The sequence below is a fragment of the Aptenodytes patagonicus genome, chromosome 1, assembly GCF_965638725.1.
Source record: "Aptenodytes patagonicus chromosome 1, bAptPat1.pri.cur, whole genome shotgun sequence".
NCBI classification, from domain to species: domain Eukaryota; kingdom Metazoa; phylum Chordata; class Aves; order Sphenisciformes; family Spheniscidae; genus Aptenodytes; species Aptenodytes patagonicus.
In genome coordinates this window covers 84,691,467-84,698,855 of record NC_134949.1, presented here as the reverse complement: position 1 = coordinate 84,698,855, position 7,389 = coordinate 84,691,467, and positions in this window count along the sequence as shown.

Below are 7,389 nucleotides of genomic sequence, written 5' to 3'. Positions count from 1 at the left end.
GAGCACGCCTACAAGGTTGTATCTACAGCCACGCTTTTGTCAAGACAATTGTTTTGTGAACAAGATACAGTTTTCCAGCTACTTTTGTGTGATTTATACTTGAATTTATTTTGCTCAAATGTAAGTGGTGATCACAGTGTAAATTAAGAGAAAAAAGAATGGAATACTCTTTACAGTACATGAACGGGACGCTTTGGATATGGCGAAGGAAAGGAATTACTCTTCATTTTCTGGTCTTGCGGTATGTAGAGAGAAGCCAAGTTGGCACACTTTGTTCATCCACAACGTGTGCAGCAGTTTGCTTTGGAAAAATGTGCATTTTAAGAGAAAAAGCAGGATGTTTTGAGTGGGGAGAGTGGGTCAAAGAAAAGTTTGGAGGGTATCAGACAGTTACGTTGACCTAGAGTCCCTAGAGGTGCGGATAGGAAGACTACAGCTGTGCTGAAATACATTAGCTGGCAACCTGTATCCTTGTGTTATATTCCTAACTGTCTTTGAAATTAAGTTTGAAGAAGTATGGAAGAGTACATGGACGTAGAAGAAACCACAGTTTGAATGCTGACACACAAGTTTGTTTCTGATTACAGCTTAAACCAGTGTCCTTAGGATAGGACGAAGTCTGTTCCCTCTTAAACCAGTGCAGTCTAGAGTAATTTATTGTTGCCAGTACTGATAAATAATGGGATAGCTGGCATAAAAGGTGAGAATCAGACTCACTGACTCCATTTTGCACATACTGGTCAACAGCGAGAACAAACCGTAGACCAGGTCACAAGAAGTCTGTTTGGACTCAGCCTGCTGGACTGAGCTTGTTCTTAAGAACTGCAGACCCTTGCGGATGCAGTTTTGGTGGGCATTTGGAAAGCCCCACCAGTCACTCTGCTGAGTTACTCTTTACACCACTGCTTTTTCCTTATTACATATCAATGCCAGCCAGATCAACACTGAAGTCAACACTGAAATCAAAAAGGGTCTCCCAGTGCCAGGAATCCTGACTAATATGAGACTGAATGACGTCATTGTCAGAAGTGACAATAAAAGACGTCATTAACTGCAGCAGGAAACCTGTCCAGCACAAATAGTGCAGGACCAAAGTGTTGTGGAGTTTTAGAGTAGCTGGATATGATACTTTGACAGAGGTGCTTCTTAAGTGAATGAAAGGCTACTTTCAAGAGAGAAGTTAAGGCACGTGTTGACACATCACTGCAGGTGTGCAAGTAGTCTAGGGGCAGCTCATGGTAGCAGAATGCACTGTGGCAGTGTTCAAGAAGTTACGCAACTTGCCTGGGAAATGGCCTGATCCTGTTCTGCCTTGATTAGCTAAATTCCACCTCCTCCTCCTCAGGCCGTTATCACCTGCATGGGAGGAAGAGGATTTAGGAAGACCACCACTCATTTTACACCCCTCGGGATAAATTTGTTGAGCTGGCACAGTGGGGAAAAAAAAAACCCAAACATATATAAGCTGAATGTACATGATACGGAGGCTAAGGAGAGAATATGGGCATAGTCTGGCAAACTCTCAAGCAAAACTTTATTTGAAAGAATAGTTCCATAGATATGTGACTACATAAAGAAAACTCATGAAAGTAAAGGAGTTTCCCAAATCAGGGCCAAATTAGGAACCTATTATTGACAGTTCTTGCGGTGGTCCCTTTCAAAGCATATCTCATCTCAGTGTGCATTAACGCAGAGTCATGAAATGGGCTACAAGCTTTGAAAGCATTGCTGTGAATGCCCCACACCAGCCTGTCTTGCCCATATTTTGCACATGGGATTCTCCTGTGGAGTTGATACCTATTTTCAAGGTTTCTTCTTCCATAGGCAAATCCCATAATAACTTAAGACCTAATCCACCTCCGTTAGAAAACAGTTTTGACTGGAACTGAATCATGTTCTTAAATAATCTAATTTTCCCCAAACGTGCAGAGATGCAGACACACACACAGCGGAAAAGCAGAGTAATTTTTGTATACCTCACTAATTATTTCAATTCCAAGATTTTATTTTGCACAGTAAAATGGTGCCAAAGTTCTCACATTATTTTTTTTTCACAAAAATATACCTCATATTCTCACTCAATATGGACTCATAATTGAGACTGTAAATTTGCAAGAAACACAGAACTGTCCAATCAATTGTTTGTGAAATTGCTTCTATTTTTATATGTATGTGCTGCGCACAATAGTTTAATGTATTCATAAAATAAACTTTTATACATTTTTGGTAGTGTTTTGACTCCAAATCCCTCTTAACATTTGTTTTTTCCCTTGCTTCAGAGCTGCTGTATTAAATCCGCACACACGCACACAGTTTTTATTCACCTCTAGAACCAGAGGACGTATTGGCACACTTAAAATTGTGGTAGACTTTTGTGTTCTACAGACTTCCTGCCTGGGAAGCCATAAGAGAGTCATGCTTGTTGTAGAGAATCTGGGAGTTTCACAGAAGAGAAGGAAAATAAAAGTGCAATCTGATTAAAGATGAGCTGTCATAGTCACCTGTCTAAATTCCAGTACTTTTACCTGGGGAGGTTCTAGTGCTGCTCTGCTGTTGCTAGTGCTCTTCAGTGTGTAACTGCCCATGCATATCCCTTAATTCATTAAATAAGAAAGGTTTGGGGGTTTTTTTGAATGGCATTTTCTTCTTGCCTGGGACTAACTTGGGAGAGCAGCTTCCTGCAGTCATCTCTGAAGGTTTTTGCCTCACTATGCCTCAAAGTTGAGTATTTTTGAAACACTGCTCCATTTCAGTGATTTGGTAAGTTTTGTTCTCCCTTTCTCCACTCCCAAGTTGTCATTTAATCAGTCCTTCAGTTAGTTAAATGATTACAGACCTCTCCCAGTCTGGGGACACGGACTAAGATATTAGAAACCAATAGCTGGGAATCTGCCACCTCCTTCAAGTTCAAGTGCGCTGTTTAATCCATACCAGTATGATATCGCAGAGCGGACAAGTCTCCAAAGCTCTGATTGCTGGCGGCCCTTCTCAGGAGCGTAAGAACATCAGCACCACGCTGGCTAAACGCCATTCCCTGCATTTGTGTTTTGGCTGCCTACACTCCCCCGTAATAACTCCCTTTGCTTACAAGTCGTCATAAATTCTTGCATATCGTTGCTCTGCCTATGTGCCACATTTCACCTGAGAGAGGACTACGTTTCACTGGTGGGTTAAGCAATGCATCTGTCTGCTATAGGAGTGCCTTGTTTACAGCTCTGAAGGCCGCTCGCTGTAGGCGGAAGTAGGAACGGGAGAAGATACACAGCCCACACACAGTGACTGGAAACGACAGGACAAACCGGCAGCTGACGTAAACCAGCCTAGACCCAGCAAAACAGAAACATAAATGATCTGGTAAGGAGTCATCTGCAGGGGCTAGGAAAAGGCTACATGTGGCCAGCTCACAAGACACCCCCTCAGACACAGGCTAGTTTCTTCTCCCTGTATCGTAGTTTGCCCTTTGGAAGGTGATGGTGGCCAGACACACCTAGGCGAGTGCCCAGGTGCCCTGGGAGGCATGGACGGTTCCCATGCTCCCTTCCCACTCTGTGCTCTCAGCTTAGGGGATGAAAACTCTTCAAGGAATTTGGAGGACAAGAGATGGCGGCTAAGTCCCACACCTCTATGAAGAGCAGGAAAAATTTTGGCTGAACTTTGCCCGGTTTACATCATTTTCCGCTTCCTCACAAGTCATTTGAAACTTAATGATGTACCTGTTCCTACAGGTACACCTGCAACACAGTAACCTTATCCTTCTCCTCACCACTTCGACTTGGGTTCCTGCCTCAGCAACTCTCCGCTGCTCACCCTGGACAAGTTGTGGGATGCTTGTCAAGGAAGGTGAAGTTTAATAGACAAGGGCAAATACAATTTAAACAAAAAAATCAGTCTAATGGCTTAAAAAGGCACCTCTCCTAGCTCTCTGGACTAATCCTGTTCCTCTAGGCTCTTCTTTCCTCCCAAGTCTTTTTGTCTGACTTGTCACTGAAACTGTAACTGCTCCTCTGAAAAGTCTCTCCCTGCACCCAGAGCTGAGCAGGAGTATCACAGCGTGTTCCTTCTCTCCCCTCACCCCAAGTCATGCTGCCCTTTGTGTCCCCTGGCCTGAAGCCATTGGCAGAGACCCATCATCTGTCCACTTATTCAGGCTCTGGCTTCTCTGATGACCCACCATCTATATGAGGCAGCAGGTGCTCTTTTCATTAGCTCAATGAACCTGGGTTGTCAATAGCTCCTAACAGACATGCCAGCCCTGACCTGGCTGGAGGTTACAGTGTGAAAAGCACAGGTGAAAGTGGGCAGCACTACACCTTCCTGAAGCCAGCAAAAACTGCTCAGCAATGGTAGCAAGATGAAAAAAAAAAAAAAAAAAAGTAAATATGTACGAAAGAGCAGGAAACAAGTTCTTTGCAGACGACACCAAGTTGGGCGGGAGTGTTGATCTGCTCGAGGGTAGGAAGGCTCTGCAGAGGGACCTGGACAGGCTGGATCGATGGGCCCAGGCCAATTGTATGAGGTTCAACAAGGCCAAGTGCCGGGTCCTGCACTTCGGCCACAACAACCCCATGCAGCGCTACAGGCTTGGGGAAGAGTGGCTGGAAAGCTGCCTGTCGGAAAAGGACCTGGGGGTGCTGGTCGACAGCCGGCTGAACATGAGCCGGCAGTGTGCCCAGGCGGCCAAGAAGGCCAATGGCATCCTGGCCTGTATCAGAAATAGTGTGGCCAGCAGGAGTAGGGATGTGATTGTGCCCCTGTACTCGGCACTGGTGAGGCCGCACCTCGAATCCTGTGTTCAGTTTTGGGCCCCTCACTACAAGAAGGACATCGAGGTGCTGGAGCATGTCCAGAGAAGGGCAACAAGGCTGGTGAGGGGTCTGGAGAACAAGTCTGATGAGGAGCGGCTGAGGGAACTGGGACTGTTTAGCCTGGAGAAAAGGAGGCTGAGGGGAGACCTCATCGCTCTCTGCAACTACCTGAAAGGAGGTTGTAGTGAGGTGGGTGTCGGTCTCTTCTCCCAAGTAACAAGCGATAGGACGAGAGGAAATGGCCTCAAGTTGCACCAGGGGAGGTTTAGATTGGATGTAAGGAAAAATTTCTTTACTGAAAGAGTGGTTAAACATTGGAACCGGCTGCCCAGGGAAGTGGTGGAGTCCCCATCCCTGGAGGTATTTAAAAGACGTGTAGATGAGGCACTTAGGGACATGGTTTAGTGGGCATGGTGGTGTTGGGTCGACGGTTGGACTCAATGATCTTAGAGGTCTTTTCCTACCTCAATGATTCTATGATTCTAAGGTTAAGGGCTAAATAGTTGTTGCCATCCTGGTCACGGAATCAGAGATATTTAGATGGGAAGGGACTGCTGGAGGGCTTGAATCCAATCTCTAGCTCAATGCAGGAACAACTTCAAAGCTAGGGGAGATTGTATCAGGAAGAATCCCCTCTATCCACCCCCTCCAACAGTCCCTGTGATAGCCTCATGATTCACTAAGCTCTGGATGAAACTATGGATAGCAACTCAAAAGGGGTCAATCATCTCAGACAGATGTCTCAAAGGGGTCACCAGCACAGCTCATGCTTTGCTGGAAGGCAGTCTAAGAGCTGATGGCATCTTCCTATCAGGCCTTGAAACAAGCCACATCTGTCCCGCGCACCGAGCAGAAAATATCCTTCCTACTGGAACTCATCCCTACCAACACAAATGGCTGCAGAAATCATCTAAAGGATTCAGCCCCCTGAAGGGAAAGGAAAAAAAGAAAAAAAAAAAAAAAGGCTTTCTGACAACTCACGAATGCAAGGCTACCTCAGTTGTAGGTACACAAGATTTGGGGGAAGACACAGGTACACGAATTGCGTGGCTTCAAGTGCAACCCCAAACCACTTTCAGGGAAAAGGGCAGCAGCAGTACTATTCCGAAATCTGAATGCCACCTAACGCCTACGGTGCTAGAGACAGGTAGAAAGAGTCTGACCTCCTGAGGCTGATTACTGCAATTTTTTATTGGCTGTTATTATTATTGCCCTCTGGTGGCTATTTTGTTATTTAGCAGCTAGATGTCAGAGACCAAGCATGGGTTCTGTACCTGGGCCTGGGCACAAGGGGGAAAGGAGGCTACCACCTCATGGCTGTGATTGGATATAGGCTTCAGGTACCTCGGTGTGTTAGTATCTGTTGCACCCTTATACAGGAAAGTCACAATTTTAACTAGGAGGCCACAGAACAGTATTTGGGATTCAGGTATCTTCTTGATGAGCAACTTCTCATAATACTAGGCAGGTAAACTGATCGTGAAAACTACTTTGCTTTTACTCCAAATTTTCCAACCTGGAGATTTGCCAAGTTTTTTGCAAACATAAAACCTGAGCCTCGGCATCAAAGGCAGTGCCACACAGAATGCCTTAAAGGACATAGACATGGACTTGTTGGAGCGGGTCCAAAGGAGGGCCACAAAAATGATCAGAGGGCTGGAACACCTCTCCTATGAAGAAAGGCTGAGAGAGTTGGGGTTGTTCAGCCTGGAGAAGAGAAGACTCTGGGGAGACCTTATTGCAGCCTGTCAGTACTTAAAGGGGGCTTATAAAAAAGATGGCAGCAAACATTTTAGCAGGGGGGGGACAGGACAAGGGGGAATGGCTTTAAACTAAAAGAGGGTAGATTTAGACTAGATAGAAGGAAGACATTTTTTACGCTGAGGGTGGTGAAACACTGGAACAGGTTGCCCAGAGAGGTGGTGGCTGCCCCATCCCTGGAAATGTTCAAGGTCAGGTTGGACAGGGCTCTGAGCAACCTGATCTAGTTGAAGATGTCTTTTAGAGGTCTAGATTCTAAAGGACTAGATGACCTTTAGAGGTCCCTTCCAACCCAAACTATTCTATGGTTCTATGGCATAAAATGACAAGGCTCATTAAAACCCCCTGCTATTCCTCATGACACCTGTGGCAGGAAATACTGTTTAGCAGCATGGAGCACCTTGAGTGGGAAAGCAAAGCAGCAGTCTTTTCCAAATCATACTGAAGACAACAATTTTAAAGCATGTTAAGAAATCCCTTCTTTTCCCATTACCTCACTGAGTGCATTATTACAAATAGCACTGTGGGACCATAAGTGATCACAAATGATATAGTCTCCAGTTCATAGACTACCAGAGATGCTCTTTGCAGGACCAGGAGCCCCGGGGAAGATGCTGGTGCTCTGACTGCCAGGGGGCAGTGTGCCACCTGCAGAAACAATAACTCCAGGGGAAAAAGAAATACAGAAGGAAAAAAAAACCACAAGAGGGGTCACTACCACACTTAGAAACAGGCATATTGTTAAGAAATTTACTGAGTAGTGATCTACTTCACCAGCAAAATATAGAGCATCATACAAATGCTATAGCCACTTCTCCATCAA